Raw genomic sequence first — 21,642 nt, 5'->3', positions numbered from 1 at the left:
TAATTTATTTACTTAAAGTAGATTTTAAAAACAAGAAGTCCAAATTTGTCAAACAAAACTCTTAAACACATAAGAAATTCAGCTAGATTAAAATTTTGTGACCTTGTCTGCTTAAATTTAGAACAAAACACGATGAGTTAGGAACTATTTTTTGAAGAAAGTGATTGAGTTAGTTGTTTAGCGATGTAACTGAGACGTTTTTCTTTACAAGCCGCGCTGGGCTTGTATGTTAATCACACTTTGTGCCATGCCTGGCTCTGCATTTCAATACGTCCTACTTTATTGTTTTTTTTAAGCATATGCGCTGAATAATTAGCCACCACATAGTCCAATCAGGGGCATGCCAATGTGGGGTTGCCATGGCGACCTCATCAGCTCTTTACCCCCTCCACCACCAACATACCCTCCCTCTCTCCCATCCCTCTCTACCCCCTCCCCTTCTTCTTCCTCCTCCTCCTCCTGCCTGGCTGCAAACAGGACGGAGAAAAATAAAGCGTGGGAAAAAACACTTTGGAGGCTCAGACAATGATAGTGTGAGGGGACGAGGGGGACGAGGAGGAGGAGGTAGAGGAGGGGGGAGAGGAGGAGGAGGTGTGATGTTAGTGATTGGGAGAGCAGCTTGTGTCTAGACTAGAGAATATGGTTTTAGAGTTTGGTGATATTTGGGGGTTGGGGATAGTTGTGTGTGTGTGTGTGTGTTTCCCCTGTTATCAATGCTCCTTTTATGGGCAGTAAATAGCAGCTTACAGTAAAGTGTTAAAAATGGTGGAAAAGGCAATACAGTAAATAATCCTTGACTTAGTCCAACAACTCTTTTTTACACATGATTCAGACTGATGTATTAAAGCACCCTGAGGACTTTATAATTGTTCTGAAATAGTCTTGCTTTTATAAATTAGTCTGTTTATAATCCATAATGAAAAATGAGGTGATCAGGAATAAAATCAGTTGTAATTTCTCATTGACTTTCAGGTTGAACAGGAATCTATTTACAGCCTGTAGACTGACAGTCTCTTTGATGACACTATGCGGTCCTTTTTCTTAGTGAAAAGTATTTCTTGGAGTTATTTTTTAGTAGTGGTGGACTCTGGGGGTGGACTGTTAAGAAAAAGGACAGAGGAGCAGAAAAAAGCTAAACGGGAGAAAGAGCACAGGATAAGGGCTGAAAAACGAGCAGCAGTTATTCTGCAGTGGTCTGTTCGAACTTGAGAGTCTATCAATAAAATGATGAGTGAGGTTACGTTTGCTTTGCTCGGTGAGGTTGGAGTTGGTAGATGACCACTGGTAGGACATAACCAGGATTCACTTACGATACACATTACAGACACATCTCAGAGCGCCAGCACTAAGTAGCACGAAATATAACGTTATTAAACTACGGTACAAAGTGATTTTACAAAGTTTGCTTGTTGTCAGTTTTAAACAGAGGCACTTTGTATAACTTATTCAAAACACTATCTCGTCACTTTGCATCTTAAAAAAAGTTGTCTAGAACAAAGATATGTGTTAAAAAGATCAACTTTCCATTCATTTACTTCAAAACAAGAGACTTTGCAAGAGTCGTGTCTCTACAACAGTGGGTGAAATGAAGTCTCTATCCCTGAAAAAACTCTGCAGATTCTGCCTTTAAGAAGCTTTTAAGTAAACAAAAAAAGTAAATACCTGAATATGTACTTGATTTGTCTCACTAGGCTTAAAATAAAAACACTAAATTCACCACAGAAATATTGGAAATGTTGCCATACGTGAAACGTGGGTTATATTTTGAATTGCATGTGAAGATGTTTAACTATTGGGCCGTATGTACCTAAGATGGCACTTGAGGGTCTGTATCTTTATCTCCTGACACAAATTGTTTACTGCAATGCAGTGAAGCTGAGCGCACTAGTTGTTCCATATATTACTCATCTCAAAGTACCATTTTAAAACAGTGATGGTTTTTGTGGTATTGTTTAAAAGCCTGGAGATAAATTACATTATGATTTAGCTTCTACTTTATCAAAAAGCTAGTTTTAATGTACCCTCTGTCTCTCTTTTAAGGTTTCTGATCAGTCTGGAGCCAGGATTCTGGGGGTCAGCTCCACCTGCTCTTTGGATGGTGGCTTGGAGTCCATGATGTAATCCCCTCACACACGACAGCATCATTCATACTGGAGTAAACACAGATGTGAAGGAAGACATCTCCAACAAGCTGGCAGGGAAAACACTGAAACCCCCGAAGAAGCGATGGATTAAAAGTGACTTTTTTGCTGCAGCAAGACCATATCTTTATCTGGATGAAAAAAAAGAAACACAGGAGGAAAGATGATTGTCCCACAAGAGGACAATGTGACAGTGATGCATCCTAAAGCTGAAACTGTGAGAGTGAATGATGGAGAACTGGACTACCTCTGCTTCACTTTGTATGTGTGTGTGTGTGTGTGAGTGTTTTGTACACTGCTTACAGATTTGCTCTGCACAGCTGTTCAGGAAACATCTGCACCAGATTTCCATGTAGGTCAGAGCTTGGATGACTCTCAAATCTCTTTCTCACACACAAACGAATGCATAAAACGATTTATTGAAGTTTAAGGTAAATATTTTAAAAGATTAGGTTTTGACAGTAGTTAATGTAGTTATTATTATTCAGCCTTAACGTTTTTTAAATATTGTTCCTTGGTCTTTGGGTCTCTGACTCTTAATTTGAATTAGGTTTTTTGTACATAATGATATTCTCTTTGCTCGTACTTTTTTACATGTTTTTTGTTAGAACTTAATGTTTTCAACAGTTGTATTTGTGTTTTTTCATATGTTTCAATCATATTTTAGACAATCTGAGTAACTGAATTACTTGAAAAATTTAAAACCATCACTCTAGTGCATTGTTTTTAAAACGAAAGTTCTTTTTTAATTTTCATCTTGTCATTTCTCTGTATAGAGGTGTTTTTCATTCTTCCACTTCACAGCTGTAACACCTCCAGCTGTCAACATCTCAAACGCTTCGGTTCTTTTAGCAGTTACCTCTCGTGTAGATCACATTTTAATTTTATTTTTCATTTTTTGAAAAAATATGCTTGGTTTAAAACACAGCAAATTTTCATATTTTAGCCAGAAGCATTTTTTGGAATCGAATCCACAGTTTATCTACTTTCTATCTATGCAAAATGAGTTGAAGGTTTATATAGTTTGCACTATTTGTATGAGTTTTTGCACATGACTTGTGAGGTTTGCACACTAGAAGATAAAGGAGGATAGCGGGTTAAATTGTGTCGACAGTCAGTGAGAAGATACATGTATTATATATTTTACTAATATGCACTATATGAGCACAAGTGCAATGTGTGTGTTCTGCTAACAATGCAGTGTGGTTGTTCGGATCAGTGGAAGTGTTGTTTTCATATTGATTTAATCAGTAATTGCACATTCAGTCTCAAAGACTTTAATCTGGATTTATTCCACTGTTTTCTCTAATCTGCTCCTTTGACAATGTGGTGAAAACTCAACATGGAGAACTTGAGAATATTTGCAATGATTTTAGTGTTTATTTAAAGGGGCTGTGAGGAGTTTCTAAGTGATCTTGAAAAAATCTCCCTTCTAGATTTATGCCTGATCATAATCCACACTTTAAATTGAGATTATCAGCACCAATATTACAGGTTATTTTGAATTGCTACTTCTTAGCTTCCCAATCAGGTCGAGCAGGACCGGATTGATTTATTGCACATGTAGGTCTTTATGACAACACCAAGCCAGCTGACGAAGTTTAGCAGTGAGAAAAGAAATCTGTGTTCAATTTCTGTGATTAATTTTAGTGGTGGTGGACACAGGAGCCTAACTGTCAGATGAAGAGTGAAGTTACGTTAGCTCTGCTAAGTAGATGACTGGCAGGACATAGCTGACCAGGATTCGCTAACGTTACACATTACGGACATGTCTTGGAGCACCGAGCTGCCAGCTGCACTAAATATAGACGGCTACTAAACTTCTTACAAACTGACAGTATTTACTTGTTGTCACGCTAGCCTACAGGAACGTCGGCGCACTGGGCTAACATGTCGCCGGCTACTACAACGTTTGCTTGATGTCACGTTTCAAACCGTATCACTACATAACTGTACTGATAAGTACCTTACCTTGCCACGTTGTATCCAGTAAAAAGTTGTCTTGAACAAAGAAAATTTGTTTTGATCTGATCTCCATTTAATCCCAAAAAACGCCTCACTAAAAGTAATTTACGACACTGTGCAGAGACTCCGGGCCAGAAGGTGGCGAGGCAGTCCAATTAAAACAGATCCTCCTCATAGCATCTTTTAATATAATTTAATGCACTGTGAGCGACTGAGAAGCGATGTTTGCACCTAACCTGTTTTTTGTGTTCAATGTCTGTACTATGCAACTGTTTGTACTGCAGTTTAATCAATAAAAGTATCAATGTTTACACGAGAAGAAAACTGTCCATGTGTGTTTCCTCCTGTAGGTCTGTGTTTAAAAACTTAAAATGAAAAAAGGCATCAAATCATCTCACTAAACTATGGTTAGCTAAGGCTTTTAAAATGGTAAAAACACTTAAGCCAGCCACTTAATTAGGTGCACCTGTTCGACTGCTCGTTAAAATAAAATATCCAATCAGTCAATCAAATGGTGGCAACTCAGTGTATTTAGACAAGGACATGGCGAGGATGACCTGCCAGACTTTAAACTGAAAATCAGAACGGGGAAAAGAGGTGATATATGTGGCTATGAACGTGGCATGGTTGTTGGTGACAGTCTGACTTTTACGCACAACCAACTCCCTGAGTTTACAGAGAATGGTGCCAAAAAAGAAAAATATCCAGTGAGTGATGCCAGAGGTCAGTGGAGAATGGACAGACTGGTTGGAGATGATAGAAAGGCGACAGCGACAGACCACAGCAGCAGAAGACCACTGAGGGACAAACTCCTGTTGGCTAAGGACAGGAAACTGAAGCCACACCTCACACGAGCTCACCAAAACTGGACCTCAGAAGATTGAAAAAACATTGCCTGGTCTGATGAGACTCAGTTTCTGATCACATTCAGATCGTAGGGTCGGAATTTGGAGCAAACAACATAAAAGCATGGATCCATCCTGCTTGTGGTTGTGTAAAGGTGTGAAGGACACTTTCTTCACTTTGGGCCCCTTGGTAAACAGTAGATCTGTATGAGCACAGTGTACCCATCTTCTGATGGCTACTTCCAGCAGGATAATGCTCCATGTCACAAATCATCGCAAACTGTTTCTTGAACATGACGATGATTTCACTGTGCTCCAGTGGCCTCCACCGTCACCAGATCTCAATCCAGGAGAGCTCCTTTGGGATGTGGCGGAGCGGGAGATTCTCATCATGGATGATCACCCAACAAATATAGCAATGGTGTGATGCTATCGTGTCAACATGGAGGAAAATCTCTGAGGAATGTTTCGAGCACCTTGTTGAATATACGCCATTGGGGAATCAAGGCAGTTCTGAAGGCAAGTCCAACCCCGTACCAGCAAGGTGTACCTGATAAAGTGGCCAAAGAGTTTATATCAGAGTGACTGATCTTAAAAAGAGAGAAATGTCTGGAAGCGGAACTGAACCTAAGTTAACCAACAGCGTGCTCATATGACCGCTAAACACAACCACTGATCAATGTTTACACGCACTGTACACTTACAGAGTCACATCTGGACCATGTGTGTGTGGACACAGAGGCTCAGCTGCTCTTAAGGAGGAGCAGGTCAGTGAATCCAGCTGCTACTGCTGAGCCTCACACAGCGTCTGGGCACATCTGGAGGGATGAGCACCTCCTTCAGTTCACAGACACTCCGAGGTTAAAGGTATTGTTTATAAAAAGGTCTCTAAGCTTCTGCTGAGATAAATGAAGAGATTTTATAAAGGTGTTCTTCCTCTTTCCACTGTATTTATAAAGATGATAGCACAGTTCATTGAGCAGAAAACTGGGGGAGATGGTGGAAAATGTCACGCAGCAAAGGGTTGTAGGTCAAGTTTGATACAAGGCTGCTAATTTCACTCTACTTACATGGGGTGCATGATTAAACTGCCGAGCCAAGGCCCCGTTTACACAACAACGTTTCATCCAAAAACGCTAAAACCTAGTGAATAAAATCTGCATTTAGACAGAAACGTCGAGGGATTAAAAACGCTGTAGTAAGCATGCCAGGCCTGTAGTTGGCGCTATAACTGTCTGGTCTAGAAGCCGGCTTACTGTTTACACTGCAACGGTGCCGGGAGTGTTTCAGAAAAAATCCACTCTGGAGGCCGTTTACAAAAGTTTGCGCTATAGGTTGGCCAAAATGCCGAGTCTGTGTAAATGCAAGGCCAAAACGCAACAAAACTTTTGCGTTTCACCCTAAAACTGTAGTTGTGTAAACATCCCTAAATCAGCACCCAAGTTTAGGTTTTACAAACAAGACAAGTTTTGTATACAGCACTTCTCAGGTCTCTCTGGGGTTTGCAGTAAATTGAAAATCCTGATTCCAGAGATTAACATAAAAAAAGCTAGCTTTAAGGTGCCCAATCTGTACTTGTAAGCAACACATAAACCAAAGTTATCACAGGGAGCAGATGTTAGCCTGCAGATCATGTAAACATGATGATATATCTTGTGCTGGTAGAGGTAAACATTAATCCTTAATGACTGTGAGCCGGGTCTTATGACAGGTAGACCCTCAGCAGGAGTCCGCCCTGCAGGCCGGCCTCCAGACAGCAGCAAAGTTACGGGAAGCATCTGATTATAATGGAATCAATAAAAAAACAAAAGCTCTTGTCTGGGAGGGAAATCGTGGGAAGTGGCGCTGAAAGTCTGATTTGCATTCTGTATTGCGAGTCCCTGTGGGCCGGTCTCCTGGAGCCCCCCAAAACCGGGAGTGAAGAATGGCAACACTAGCTGGGAAGAGGGGGGCAGAGATGGAAGAGAGGCTGCAGAGGGCCAGACGGGGGATGCGGAAAGTCAAGGAAGACAGCTTCACAAAGACAGACGTGGTGCTGCGGAGGGGGGCAGAGGACGGGGGAGGGGCAGAAGGGCTCAGGGCTGCCACCGTGAAATCAGCGGAGTGAGGGTACCGGGTTCAAGTTCAATGGCAAAGTCTGGTCTGCTGGATGAGGTAATGAAGACAAAACGTCTGAAAGAATCCCGTCTGACTTAAACTTTGCTTCTCATGTCCAACTCCCCCTGCGTATTAATTATAATAAACTTAGACAGGAAGAATCTCTCTGACATCTGAAAGAGAAGAAGAAAAATCTACTTTTGGTTTTCCATAAAAGATATAAAGTAATTTTAAAGATATATCAAATGGCGAAATAAACATTTTTTGGCTCTGAATGGGTTTGGCGTTCAATTTGAATGAAAACAAAACAAAAACAAAAACAAAAAACAAAATAATTGATTTTCTTAATATCACAATTTAACACTGACTAATTATTAAAACAGTTACCCTGTATTTGGCTTGTTTTTCTGTATCAGCCTTTTCATTTTACAGATCACCACTAAAAGTTTCTGTTTTATAAACATCTCCTAAAGGAATTTACAACATATTTTGTTGAGTTTTTAAAAATTAAAAAGTTTGACAGAAAGTTTCACTTTTTACTGTAAGTGCACACCACTTCCAAATATCAGTCATAGGCATTGGTTCAGTCCTGAAAAGCCAATTCTGGTCAATTCCTACCTGTGGATTTTGAAATGCATGTTTCAGATTAAAAATCTTTCCAAAGGTTTGGTTGAAAAGACAGCAGTTGGGGTTTCAATGGGCTGAAATTTGTGACACTAGAAAATATCGAATTTAAAAAGCATGATCTCAAATTAAACCTATTGGCTTTGAAACTTTAAACCCCCCCAAAAAACTGTTTTTACAGCAGAAACAAACTTGTTTACAGCCTGTACAAAGAATCTCTTCAGTCTGAATCGTTAATTTCACTATCAGCACACTCTGTACAATTTTTTTTTTTTTTTATAACTCAGTGGTTTGGAAGATATAAAGATTCCAAGTTCACCCAATCAACTTTTCAAGTAGGTTTAAATCACAGCCCATAGGCTAAAAGCTACGAGCTGTAAGAATGTCTTAATATTGTTAATTTGGACAAAGGAACTAGTTTTAAAATGTCCAAGAGTCGAAAATTAAAAATAATCATGCGACAGAGCAAAGAAAAATCTTGTTTTGCTTTCTTTTAACAGCTAATGACATTACTCTTTAAGTAGTCAATGGAGAAAGTTAAAAAAGGTTTTTTGTTTTCTCTGTGCCGTAAATTGCCATGTCAGACTCCTGCTTCCTCACAGCAGCCACACAGACAAAATAAAAGCTACACTAAAAAAGCTGTCATTCGTTTTGCTGATGCTCTTGTTGCTTTTGTGCGTCATAAAGAAGAGTCACTATTAATGTTTCCCAACCTTTTAAAACTCAGGAGCGATTTACTGAACAAAACAGCAGGAAGAAAAATGTAGATCTCTCTCAGCACTGTCCTTTTTTAACCTATGGCTGATCTAAACTCAATTCTTCCTTGCTTTTTATAGTCAGTCAAAAAATGTTGAGAAGGAAAAAAAAACATCTGAATTTTTCTTAATCTTTATCACATATAGCTTCCAGTAGCAGACATCCTTCTCCTCTTTCTGGAAATTGTAAGAAAATACATCACTTCCTGTTTACATTAATGTGACATGCGTCTAAAAACAAATATCCCTAAACTCTGAATAAATCACCGTCCCTCTGCCCGTGAAAGGTCAGAAATTAAGTGTGACGCGATGAGTCGTGACCTCGGGGCAGAAACACAATGGTCACTTCCTCCCTAATTCACCATCTCTCTATACACCACTGATGGTTTGAATCTGTGTGTGTGTGTGGGTGTGTATGGTTAAGGCTGCACTCTGTGCAACCCTGACGACCTTACAAATCCACAAGTCCCTTGACCTGTGACCCCTTTGATTGCTGCTGTGTGTGTTAGAAGACCTCTGGGATTTCCCACAGAGACACCTGGGACATCCTGCTGGTGGATTTTTCTGAGTCACTCCCTCCTCTTCTGAAACCTTTCATTCTGAGTGAAATGGAAAATCAGGGGCGGAGGAGTCCTCAGATTATTTACCCGAATAAAATCACAAACACCAAACAGCCTGTGAAATGTCTTCAAATTATCATGTTCAATAAATGTACAAAATCTGCTCAAAGTATGTCCTGTGAGCAAGATGAAGCACATTTTCTTCCTATCACACTGCAATATCACCTTGAGGTTGGTGCTCCCAAAGAGTCAAAAGATGAAACAAACAGGGTTTTGAATTATGAATAACTACATATTTTTCTAACTCTTGTATGATCTTGAAATGTTATCCTTTTTTCTTTTTAATCCTCTGGAATTGTCACTTAAGCTTGCTTTGTTAAAGTATGAATGAGGTAAGGAGGCAGACCTTTGCAGACAGTTACTGTCAACCATTATCTTAAATGGGCAAAACTTGTAAGGTAAATAACTTTGAAAATAACAAGTCCATGTTCAGTGTGTGCCAATAAAAGAATCAGGTCAGGGGTTGTCGCTGACATTTGTTCAAAAATTTCGGCAGACATGTTGGGGCCAGATGCTCTCGTGAAACAAATAAAAACAATATTGCATCCTAAGTAATTATATTATTTGATACATTAATTTTCATTCCAAATTTATGTTGTTCAGTATTTTTCAGTGTCAATACACTCATATTACCTGTACTGCAGCAAGCCACCAAGGGGCAACTGCATATTTGTGAAGCTGTCAAGCTGATCCTCACCATAAAATGCAGTGTTGGTGCTTTTGGGAAACACCAGTAGGAGAAAGATCCTCTAAATATATTTATATCTTCTAAAATGACACTCTCAAAGAGCCTAAAGCTGAGAGTTAGTGCAAAAATCAGCAGCTTTAATAAAGAATGGACTAATAAGCAGGTATCTAAAGTGCCAACTTTTAGAAATGCTGTACCTGTGTGTCTTATTATAACAAGATTTCCACTAACACTAAAGATCCGAGTATCAACTTGATGCGAGTATTCAAGCTTTAAGGAGTCGTGTCCTGAACAGTCAGCGGCCCAGTGGTCAGAGAAACATTTCTACTATGAAATCACAAAACTCTATGCAAGCAAAGTAATTAACCAAACAAGAGAGGTCAACAAGTGCGCCTCTGCATGCAACGAGTCTAGGTTACCTTTCACTCATATTCTGGGGGCCGGATGGAAAGGTCTGGCAGGCCAGAGCTGGCCCACAGGCCACCAGTTGACACTCAATGAGTTAGGTATTTAGACCAAACCTGTCAACATTTTATTTTTTGCTGTAAAAATCTGTTTACACACAAAGAACTGTGGCGTGAAAGAGCTATCGACCAATTTGCAGAAAACAGACTCAAAGCTGAGAAAACAGCACGAGCCAACACCAGCTGGAAAATCGCACAGAAAAGGGGTCTTTAACAGATACTGCTGCTGCTCTTAGACAGTTAATTGTAGATTTAAACACCAACAAACTGGCACGTTCTAAGATACCAAAACACTAGAATTAGATATTGTGCTTAATTTGGTCTGTTGTCTAACAGAGCAAAACACAACGACAGATTCTGCAGATAAGTTATGTCAGATTGATCTCCTGAGCGCAACAAATTTAAGCAGAGCTACAAAAAAATTCAACTTGGTACCCAGTTTGTTGATCATAATACAACAAACGTATCATCATGGGAACTCATCTGTCATCTGATCAGGGAAGAATAGCATCATAGGAGGTTGTGTGACATACAACATTTTTTTTTCTGAATTTGGAACATGCAGCAATAAAATTATGTATAATTTGTTTAACTGACTCTTAATTCTAGTGCCGACTGAACCAGGGTGGCAATTGTTTGGCCAATCAAACAGGAACATTCCTAATCACAAACGCCAAAAAGTAATGCTGATGTTTCACTGTACTATGAATGAAAGCAGTGATTTTTAACACCAGAGACTGCTGACATTCAGACTTAGATATGATGGGGAATGTTAAACTTGTGTTAATTTTAACCTAATGTTTGCCAATAAAAATGTTGCCATGAAGGGCGACCAACTGTTGAATCTGAAAGTCTGTTGAAGTAGTTTTAATAAATTCTGAACTCCTGTTTTAATTTCTTTGAGTCAGACAAACAAAACCAGGACAGAAACCTAGAAATGTGGGAACATAGGTTTGCTTCCTTTTTCAATATCACAATAAACTATTTATCAATTATAAAAAATAATCTTAAGAGTTGTCACAACTTGTTTGTATATCAGTCAATAGGTGGTAGATGAGTAGGATTTATAGTCACTTAATGTTTCCTTATTCGCTTAACTTATAGATAAACAAGGTTCTCACTTGTTCCTATTTCTCTGCTCCATCTGCAGCCACAGGCTGATCATATAATGCAAGGACAGCTCTGTAAACTCTCTGTATAAGTCAAATGTTGTACGGTGTCCCTGATTCTTAACTAATTTTTACATTTCAGCTTGTCCAAGCTCCTTTAACCTGTATGAGAAATTACATGACAGAAAAATCTCGGCAAATCAAATCAATTTTTGGAAATGGCTCTTTGGTTCCTTCCTAAACTGCAGGGCGGCAGTGGGGTCAAAGGCCGGATAAAGAGGTTGTTGACCTGCTGGTTTGCTGAGTTTAACCTCTTGGCTTCCTTTTTGATGAGAGCTCAGAGGTCACGGCTCAGGCAGGAGGGGGTGAAAGGGGGAAATCTCCCATGCACGGCCAAACGGGAGGGTGAAGTGTGTCGTCCATCCCCAGAGGGCCGAGGAAATTTATTTCTCTGCACGTGTGGTGACGACCACATTTCTTGACTCTTCTTTCAAAAATATTCACAAGTTGCTTCAAAAACAATAGCAAGCGTCTCTTGACTTCTCCTTTTTTGTGTCATGATCATGTATTGTTTAGCTCTTGAATGTGTTTCAAAGGTCCTTCATGGGAATGCTCAGTTGAGCCTCTTTACACAAACCAGCATCGTCTAAAATTTCTTCCATGTCTGAAGTCATTGTCTCACTGGTTTCCCACAAAAACCGTCCAGTGGTGCTTTTTGTGGACCATCCTCCAGCTCTCCCACACTACTGACAGTTGGGGCGGTGAGCTTGATGAGGAAAACAATATCTCATAGATTACGATATAAAACCGCTCCGTCCAGACTAAGTCACAGGCACAAAACACGGCCAGAAATCAGCCGTGAGTGTGTCACGGCACGCTGGAGGGTCTGACTTCTTAATTAGACGTGTAAAAAGGCTGGGTCAGACGGAGCAGACAGCCAAAGAAAGGCAGGCGAGATGAGGCCCTTCAAACTGTCTGCGTCACACTGTGCATGTGTGTGTGTGTGTGTGTGTGTGTCTGGATAGAGCTGTGAGAAAGTGTGTACCATGTAGTTTGCATGTCTGAGTCGGACTGCGTGTAGGAATGTGTCTGTCTGGCACATGTGTGTGTTTGTGAATTGGTGTGAACATATTTAGTGTGTCTGCTGTTTACAAGGGTTCCTGCATGTGTCAAGTGTCAGTTTTGTCTCTTGCTCCATCAGTTTTTGGGGTGAAAATAAAAATTCATGCTCGTAATGCTAGTCTGCAAAAAAAAAGTCTATACCCTTGGAGTTATCTACTTCAAAGTTGCGCTCTGCACATCATCTCAAAAATCTCTGTTTCACATAACAAGCACTAATGTTAGATGATATATACCAGGATTTGAATCTTGCTGCTATCTGCACTTCAGTCTGTGTTTTCATTTTATGTGTATATTTTGTGGATGTTTGTGTCAAAAGAAAAGAAAAAGATTGTTTTCCAGGCCATAACTTGCGACACTATATAGGGTGGTCCTTCAGTGATGTACGCTATGGTTGATGGTGGAAACATTATGTGTGGTTTGTCAGTATGGTGTGCCTGACTCAAAGTTGTAATGGTTTTGCATTTTTCTTTATTTCCTTTTTTTATTTAAGTTGCATTTTTTCAATTTCAGTTTAGTTTTAATTCGTTTTTAGTTTCAGTTTTCTTCAGCTTGTTTTTTATTTTTTTTGGAAATGTTTGAAATGTTTTAGTTGAGTTTTTATTAGTTTCAGTATTTATGTTATATGGGATAGTTGTCAGAGGTGAGGTTAAAAAATGTCAGAAAAATCCTTGTGTAATTAAATTCTAAACATACCATTTAAAAAAAAATATTTTGACCTGGGACAGATGAACAACCATCCTCATAAAACTGCATCAGTGTTGTCTTTCCTATGGTTGTCTCGTGCCCCTTGACGCTGGCTAGCCGGGGATTAGCTTCCGTTTCAGGGGAAACAAGGGCTGAGCTAGGTTAGCCTCCCTGTGTGAGCTTTTTGAATGGACTTAAAGATGAGAGGGATTTTTCCTCTTGAGACATGTTTTACATACTTTACGACCTTCCACTGCAAGGCACTTGCTCTAATTATACTCAAAGTATTTCCAAATGGTAACTGTCTTCCAACATTTACTACCATTAAGGCTCTGCTAGTGGACACAGTGTTGATGTGTGCATGCTTTTGCACATGTGTTAACTAGCATGAAAAGGGCAGAAATCCAAAACATTTCATATCAACTCAAAATAGTGAAATTATGCATGAAATAGACTAACAAAGATAAAAACTAAGGAAGGTTTGTCTTTATTTTTAGTTTATTCTTACAGATTTTGTAAACTCACAATACGGTTTATGTTAGAATTTGTTTTCTTATATAGCCTCTTTTTCTTTTAGTTTCAACTAACAAAAATATTTTTCATGTCATTTTTGTTAGTTTTTGTTAGTTATATTAACCTCGGCCTGTACTTCCTTTTTCCACCCTTATGGTGCTCATCACAACACTTTAAATGTGAACTGTAATAACTACATTTTTTGTCTTTATTGACAACACGAGTGTTGTGTAGCCAGTCAGAGTCATTAATAACATCCAAAGTGCAGACAGTTTCTTTGAAGAGTATCTTAATCTTGAAGAAATGCGACATAACAGGAAACTTTCACTGACAGACAAAGTGTCCCATGACAGTACAGACTGAATAAAACCTAAGAAGAGTTAGAAAGACAGAGAGAGAAAGAGTCTGATCACTGAGCAAAACACGACCGAAACAAAGTAGAAGATCCTAAAAATTTAAAAGCTTTTATTGTCACTTTGGGAGATGTTGCACTAAAGCATCTTTTATTTATAATGAAATAAAACTGATAATAAGTCAGTTCCTAAAAGTAGCTCTAAAACCGACTTGTGTCATTACAAAATGACTTTATTTGACCTATAAGACTTGAACCATAAGCTTCTTAGTCTTTTGGAAGTTAAGAGGGATCATGCTGCTGATCTTGGCTAAAACTCTTGAAAATGAGATTTTTAATCTTGATGAGTTTCTTCTGCCTTATGTGCTCTAAAAAGGGTAAAAGGTCCCTGTTAAAAAGTCACATAGCAGATTCCCTAAATGTTGATATATTCACTGGGTTTTGGACCTAGGGGACATTAGAGGTGGTTTCTGCAACTCTGATTTATTAGCCCAACGTTGACAGCTTGACTGTTAGCTTGTAGCACATGGGGTTTCATACTTTTGAGTGCATGGACACTACTGAAGACTTAAAAATGAAAAAAGTCATCATGTTTACGTATGTGGATATCAAACTATGGTTTTATCCATCCTTTCGGTCAACATGCACTGTGTGTATTGAAGTGCATTCTCTCTTTAATTCAATTCATTTTCTAACGAGCCAAGATGCCAGGCTTGTGCTTTTCCCACTCTCTTCCTATTTGTCTCCTGTCATTTTAACCTCTAATTTCTGCACAGCACCCTCTGCAGGTTACCAGACTCTTGTTTCTCTGCAGCTGTGTATGCATGTAACCAGCCTCTGGTGTGTTCAGACTACGTAAAGAGAGGATAAGGGAGGCTGAAGAATGTGTCTCAATAAGCCACTAATGGTGAAAACAAGGCAAAGCCACTTATAATAATCACTTCTTCTTACTCACTCATTGTCGCCTCTGAGCAGACACGTCCCAGTCCATCTGAACTGGAGTCTGTGGGTGAGAACCGACTGGGAGCCCTCTGTCGCAGCTGCAGCTATTTGTTGTCTGTGAGACATAGAGGGATAGGTCAGAGGTCAAATAAGTTCACAGGAACTCAGGGCTTTCACATGTTAATGTTTCAGAGCAGCACGAGAAAAACACATTCATACAGAGGTGATTATAACCTCGTCAGGGCTCGGTTTGTTAATGAGTCGCAATATCACGTTTGATTGACGTGTCTGGAGGAGATGAAGGAGTTTAAGCTGATGTTCAAATGTGAATGATGTCTTTTGAAATATTTCAGAAATAATGAGATGGGAAAGAAATGGACTGATGGTGAAATATGCAACAAACACAAAGTTTTCAAAAGTTTTACCAGAAGAGATGAGTATTTAAGAAGAAGAAGAAGGTTCAGCTTTAAAGGAGGGATTAAAAAGACAGAATCATCTGTATTTGTGTTTTTTTTTTCTTTTTTTCCTTGTACATACAATCACTTATTTTTTAATTTCATCCTGATATCATTGGTAGAGATTAAACTACCTAAATATGGTTCAGTGACTATATATTACAGAAAGAAAACTGCATCAAAGTTTAGATTTCCTCTATTACTGGTGTTGTGGACATTTTAGTGTCATGGATACTTAAACTTTTCCTGCCTTATTGCACAGATTATACAGTTTTTAAGAGCTGCTCAAAGTTGTGACATATTTGATTAAGAAAGCTTTGTTTTGTATTTGCTTTTAAAGCCCTTGTGTTGTGTTTGGGTCTCTGAGACTTGCTTTTGATAAGTGTTTAAAGAAAATGATGTGATAACTAATCTCTTAAATTTCAGACTAATTGGCCTCAGTATATTTTCTGTGAAGGAAGTTTAAAGGAAAACATGAGGATCACATTTCTGTGAAGTCTGAGGAATTCTGAGGATGAAACTGAACATCGGCCAGCACATACAAAAAAAGCCAACCAGCAGCCAACCACAGGACCAGTGTCAGTGGTGTCACTGCAATGTAACAAGGGTCAACGACAATTCATCACGATAAATCCTGTCCATAATGCTAGCTTTTTTTTTTTTTTTTTTAATCAACTCAAAAAACGTTTACTGCAGTGGGTCCACCTGACACATCAGCATGAAAACAAACATGACACAAGGGTTGATTCTTTCAAGCTTATTACACCTTTAATCAGAAAGGACAGGAATGAGTGGGACACAGGATGAAAGTGCAGAGTGACGTGCAGAAGCTAGACAAGATGATGATGGACATTTTTTTTTTGGGATCATTCTGACATTTTATGGATAAAACTAAACTGTAGATTGTCCAATATGGAAAACCATCTCTTCAGCTTTTTTTTAACAACTTAAACTGTTTTTGTAATGAGTTGAATATTTTTTCTCTACCTCTTGTTCACTGAAATCTTATCTCTTGAAGAATATTAAAGGGAAGCAACATTTTTCCAAAGTAGTGACTTAGTGAAATTAAATCCCTGAAAGAATCACTGAACCACACAAAGGGAAAAATAAGCAGTTTTATGAGTTGGATTAACAGAAGTGTATTTAAGATGCAGGGCAGAAAGATCTCCATACTGGAGCATGTCCTGATGTCTCCTCTTCTTCTCTGTCCGTTTTTAACTGTCCTCTACAAATTCAACGCTGACGTCTCATCCTTAACTTTTAAAATCTCTCACATGCAAAAAATCTGATGTTACAAAAATGATTTTCTACTTCCTTGTAAATCAGAGTAAAAAGGAAAACTGCAGAACCCTTGTGAACACACACAATTTGGATGTGTGATAAACAGTTAATGTGGAACAGCTGACACAGACACTGAAGAAAGTTTAACCCACATGACTTAAATATTCTGTGTGACCGAAACAAAACTACAGCCTAAACCATATTATTCACTAAACACTGGAGAGAAGTGGTTCCAATCCAATGCAGTCAATTTGATGCGTACCTTCAGCTCAGAGCTCCCCCAACTGGACACAAGCAGCACTGCAGCAGGTCAAAGAGCAGCATGTAGTACGACTTCAACTCCTTGTTGATTCACCTGAGGAAGATTTTTTTTGGTTATTATAAAAAATGAAAAGTGATTCCTTGCATCATAATTCAAAAAAATATATAAGTTCTTAAGAAATTAAATGTGAGTGGTTTGAAATGTTTTGTGTCAGACAAAAAAGTCAAATGCTGAATAGTGTCCATGTTAAAAAAACTTAACACCGTCATTTTGTCACTTAGATCAAACAATTCACACTTTATCTCAACAAAGTTAAAAACAGTCATTTCCAACTTGCAGTTTGGATAAATTTAAAGGATAGCTTAATGATTCAAGGAAAAAGAGGTCACAAATTAAATTGTACAATTCAAGACTGTGCTTTAATTATTACGTCTTTAACGGAGTCACACTGATGTTTTTCTTCTCATCTCTGAAAATGATCTTGAATGAAACAATCTGACATCAAAAGTCAGTTCTTGTGTTTTTGTAAAAGGCTGATAAACACACACAGGTGATAACTGCTGTTTTAAAGTGTCACAATAAGAAAACAGTAGAAGAAGAAATGACACACATGTAGTAAGATGAGTTCTTTCTCAGCAGGTTATCTTTAATGCCTCACTGCAGTCTGTGAGGTTGTAGTGGATCAGGTTTTTATTTCGTTTGATCAAACATTCTTGATTAATCGTTTGAGAAGTGAGAAAATTCTTCAGCAACTGATCCCACAAACTGTTTCCCATGCAGGCTGCATCCTTCAAATTGCCTCTCCGTGGGTTCAAATTAGAACCTATTCTGTGCCTCTGTTTTCACACGGCTGCCTGTCAATCAGCCCTCCCACCCCCAGCGTAAATTGGTGCAGTGTGAAAACAGCCACTCCCTGTGCCCTGTGGCTCTAATTGGCACGGATTAAAGCAGCCATTATACGAGTGAAGCTGATCTGAAAGCTGAGCCGACGACTGCAGGCGGGCAGCACGCACTTTTTATCACTCTGAGAAACTGATACACAACACACACACTCACACACTCACACACACACAACCACCTTATGCACACGTCAGAGGAGCACCACTCACAGTTACTAACAGTGTGAAACAACGATGAGCAGATACAGAACTCTGCATCCTACAACAGGAGATAAATGTGAGATGATTTTACATTTCCTCACAGAGCGGAGGGTGACATGTTACATACTCAGTGAACTGCTCTAAGAAATGCAGCTGGTGCTTTTACTGTTAGCTAAACACTACTGTTGTGTTTCACGTAAGAAAAGAAATACATCTGAATAAATTAGTAGGTTTCTGTTTGCATATTTTACTATGTGGGGCCCAGTTAATTAATCAGTCCAAATCAGCCAATCAGAAAAGAGCTGATGACAGATATGCAAACAATAGATGTTGTATAAGGCCTGAATCTTTTCAAAATAAAGCAAAGTTATCCTAATCCTTCTTCTTTTCTTGGCTATAAAATATCAGTCTCTTTTTAACTTTTTTTTTTTAGAAAAGTTGATGATTTCTTCAGTGTGTATTCTTATTTCAGGGAAAAAAAACAAAAAACAAAAAAAAGTGTTCAGAGGTAAAAAGAGTAATTAGGAGTGAGTAAAGTTGGTGAATTAGAACTTTAATGAAACTTTTTGTAATATATGTATATCTTCAACAGCAGTTAAGAAAGCCTCAAAGCCTTAAATTAAATCTCATCTCACATTCAGAAAATAAAAAAATTCCAGCCACAAGTTTTACTTTTTAGTACAACAACTGATGACTAATTTTCAGTTATAAACATGTAAAAAATCTGCTCTTTACTTTGTTCTTTATGGTTTTTTTTCCTGTCTTTGAGATATTTTCCAGAATTATTCAGCTCAACAACAGAGCATTCTCCTCTAGTTTGGCTGTTTGGAGTCGCCTCAGAGAGAGCTTCTTGGAGCGGGTATCAAGCTAACGTGACGGCTTTTTGTCCCTTTTGGAGGGAAGATTCATTCTGATGAAATAGAGGGACTCATTGCCTCTTGTATAAGACCAATGGATCAGGGAAGTCATGGGGAAAATCACATATACTGTTAAAGGTAAAGGACATTTTTTTTAAGCTTGGCAACCATTCATATCCGTTCATATCCTTGCATATGTATGTATATGTGCATATGTATGTATAAGTATCTATTTTTGTGTTTGTGTACAGTTTATATTTCTATTAACTGATTTTTTCATTTGTGTGTATTTGTATGTATTTTGTGTTTTCACTTTTTTTTTTTTTTACGTATTTTGTTATAACTGCGTGGATATTTTTGTTTGACGGACTTATGTTTGTTGAAGACTCAGTATTTAGAAATGGGACAGGGGCCTCTTTTTGTCTCTGACTGACTCAGGTTGTCGTTGTTGTTCAATGTTGTTCTTTATGTGGCCATATTTCAAAAATTAAAAAAAAGACCATGATAAAAAAAAATATAAATCATCAAAAGGTTTAGTTTTGTAATACTGTTTGATGAGAATCACTGTGAAGGAAACAAAGTAAAAGACGTCTAAATCTAAAAACACACAATGACTCAAAGCTTCTGTCCGTTCCTGTGTATTGTAAAATGAACACCAGAAGAAGAAGAAGAAGAAGCGGTAGCTGCTCAGATCCCGAAAGCCTCTGTCTAAATTGGACCTCATTGGAGAGGGAACCCACAAAGGTCGTTTGTATCCTGGTGAGCGGCGCAGCAGGGTGAAGGGTTGTGGGTAAATCTCACTGCTGAGGTTCCCAGACGACTCGGAGCGACACCTTTTCAGCTTCTCCCCTCCTTCCGCCTTTTCATTCAGTGGACTCAGCGTCTTCACTAAGTCACGCGTTGTGGTCTCATTAGACGTGAGGAATTTGTTCAAAAATCAACTAGTGGTCAAATTGACTCAGGTTTGTAAAAAAAATTGTGACAGAAGGACTGGACCTTTGCTCCAAATAAAATGATAAGAGAAGAATTCTTACCCTGCCACAGCCACAGACGGTCATTTTCTCTTTTAATGTCAGCACAGCAAATTTACTGAGATCTCTCAGGATGTAAGCTACAAATTTAACACTAATTATCAACAAATAAAAACAAATGTCTTCTTAATATTTGGCCTTGTGCCCTGGACTCCAAATATTCTGGTTTCTGAAAATTAAATCAGGTGTTTTCGTGTTTCCTGCCAGTTAACACCAAAAACATTTCAGACAAACTAATCAAACTAAAAGCAGACAAAATTCTTAGTTGCAGCCCAGGCAACACGTCTATATCAATAATACCTCACTCCTTTCACTCCTCTCTCCACACACCCCACCTGCCCATGCAGTTCACACCAGCGGTCATCTTCGAGTGTCAAGCACCTCGCACTTGGGGTTTGGGAAGGTGGGCCATCAATTAGCGAGCCACGCGTCCCACAGAAGAAAGAGGAACTCCACGAGGAGTCCTTAACAACTGGCCTCTGTTCACTCTGCTCTGACCCCATGACCCCAGGGGTCACAGGCCACAATACGCCCCCATCTGGAGCTGTGGTGTAGGCTCTGTGACGGAGGGGATGGGCAGCAGATCTCTGCATTCAGGTCAAGCTGCGTGACGCCATTGAAGGCCTGAGAACAGAGGTCCTGCTCTGACAGGGACAGGTCTCTCAACGCCCACCCAGCTCCATGAATTTAGCCTCTGATCAGGTCCAATAATGTGGACCAGTCCTTTTAATTTAGAAGGAACAGAGGGACAGAGGGACAGAGGCTGCACGAATGCACCACATGGCGGGGCTGGGAAGTGATTAAATTAAAGTTATCTTATAATTTTTAATTTAGCCAAAAGATTTTTTTTTCTTTTTAAGTATCACTTGAGACAAACATTTCTTATAAAACACTACTATAATCACAGTAAATTAAATAAACTAACAGGAGAACACTGCATCACTACTTTAGTAAAGTTTTTAAAATTTCTGCTGCATCAGACTTCTGATTGACATTTAAGGGATGGTATTTACTCAAAGCTATTATACATGTAATATATATAATTTTTTTTAATTATACTTAGCATTTCAATAATTTGTTCAGCTTTTTACACCTTTTCAAACATGTCAATGTATCTGGATGTATTATTCAGTCCTTGAGGCTAGTTTCACCAACTTAAGTGGAGAGCTTTCTAGGTTAGCTTACATGACTTTTATAAAAAAAAAAGAGAAAAATTAAGAATAGGAATAATAACATGCAATAAAATCTGCAAATGGATAGGCTACACCTAATTCTAAACATTAAACTGAATAAGGATCCTCTGGGTCTATTGTTTTGGGTTGCCGGATGCACAACTTAAAAGTATATCATCCAAAGGGCTTTCATTTGTCATCACTTTCTGTGCAAGAAAAAAGCACACTCCTGAAATGGATAGATGGCAAAACTCCAACGATAGCTGACACAGGGTTATTTCTGATACACAACCCATGGTATATCTGACTTACAGATCTGAGTGTATGATAAAAGCTAGTCCGCTTTCTGCAATTATTTCATACTAAGGTTTTTTTTTACATCTGCAACAATGGTTTTGGCAGATGTGCTGGATTTAATGCACATTTGCCTCAAGCAAAGATGTTAATTTTATAAAATAAGGAAACTGCACACTTCAGTATACAATACTTCATGTTGATGAGAGAACCGAAGCACCACAGTGGTTCATAAAACAAACGAAAACATACATTTCACAAAAGCTATT

At 38.7% G+C, this 21,642-nt stretch overlaps 1 long non-coding RNA gene across 1 annotated transcript in view; it reads right to left on the bottom strand.

Annotated features, from left to right (window-relative positions):
• LOC141802600 (uncharacterized) overlaps window positions 1-17,006 on the bottom strand; it is a 36,413-nt gene extending 19,407 nt beyond the window's left edge. Inside the window, exons 1-2 of the long non-coding RNA XR_012599511.1 lie at window positions 16,920-17,006; window positions 14,935-15,036 (exon numbers count right to left, since the gene is read on the bottom strand). This is a non-coding gene — a long non-coding RNA (uncharacterized LOC141802600). The remainder of the gene's footprint in view (window positions 1-14,934; window positions 15,037-16,919) is intronic.
• Between the last annotated feature and the right edge of the window lie 4,636 nt (window positions 17,007-21,642).

This window comes from Halichoeres trimaculatus, unplaced genomic scaffold (genome assembly GCF_033239565.1).
Source record: "Halichoeres trimaculatus isolate MK-OKI-2021-1 unplaced genomic scaffold, fHalTri1.1 fHalTri1_scaffold_14, whole genome shotgun sequence".
In the NCBI taxonomy this organism is placed as follows: domain Eukaryota; kingdom Metazoa; phylum Chordata; class Actinopteri; order Labriformes; family Labridae; genus Halichoeres; species Halichoeres trimaculatus.
Note: the sequence above shows the minus strand (reverse complement) of the source record. Positions and strands in the feature narration are given on the sequence as shown.